Genomic DNA, 970 nt, shown 5'->3' with positions numbered 1-970 from the left:
TAATTGAAATATAGTTGATTTACAACATCAGGTAAGTTTCAGGTATACAGCACAGCGATTCAGATTCTTTTCCCTTATAGGTCAGAATGCAACACTCTTTATCCATGGCTGAGGTCAGTGTTTCACCAAAGTGTGGGACTCATATCACCTGTCATCCATGTGGTCCAGGTGACCCATTTAATAACATTGAATCACATGGTGGGGTGTTATTCATTGCTCAGAATTGTTCAGAATAGTTAAATACATTAAAAACTTACTTTGGTGCTTGCTTCAGCAGCACATATAATAAAATTGGAACGATACAGAGAGGATTAGCATGGCCCCTGCACAAGGATGACATGCAAATTTGTGAAATGTTTCATATTTTTAGAAGATGTGGTATGTATATACAATGGAATATTACTCAGCCGTAAATAAAGAGTGAAATCATGCCATCTGCAGCTACATGGATGGACCTAGAGATGGTCATACTGAGTGAAGTAAGTCAGACAGAGAAAGACAAATATCATGTGATATCACTTATATGTGGAATCTAAAAAAAGGGTACAAATGATCTTAGCTACAAAACAGAAATAGAGTTACAGATGTAGAAAACAAACTATGGTTACCAGGGGGTAAGGGGTGGGAGGGATAACTTGGGAGATTGGGATTGACATATACACACTACTATATATAAAATAGATAACTAATAAGGACCTACTGTATAGCAGAGGGAACTCTACTCAGTACTCTGTAATGACTTATATGGGAAAAGAATCTAAAAAAGAGTGGTTATAGGTATATATATGACTGATTCACTTTGCTCTACACCTGAAGCTAACATAACATTGTAAATCAACTATACTCCAATAAAAAATTTTTAAAAACCTCTTACTTTGGTTTAAAATGCCTAAAATACATCTCAAAAATGTCTAATGCCCCCTCCTCTTTCAATAAAGCCTTTGACAAGCAACTATGTTTTTCTAGAACT

General features: G+C 35.5%; 1 non-coding gene across 1 annotated transcript; it reads left to right on the top strand.

The window, feature by feature from the left end:
• The first annotated feature begins 261 nt into the window (after positions 1 to 261).
• LOC114890082 lies at positions 262 to 368 on the top strand. Its single transcript, XR_003792220.1, has one exon. It is a non-coding gene; the product is annotated as a U6 spliceosomal RNA (small nuclear RNA).
• The last annotated feature ends 602 nt before the right edge of the window (positions 369 to 970 follow it).

Source organism: Monodon monoceros, unplaced genomic scaffold (genome assembly GCF_005190385.1).
Source record: "Monodon monoceros isolate NGI ecotype Baffin Bay Population unplaced genomic scaffold, NGI_Narwhal_1 Super_Scaffold_10, whole genome shotgun sequence".
NCBI classification, from domain to species: Eukaryota; Metazoa; Chordata; class Mammalia; order Artiodactyla; family Monodontidae; genus Monodon; species Monodon monoceros.
This window is presented reverse-complemented; position numbering and strand designations above follow the sequence as displayed.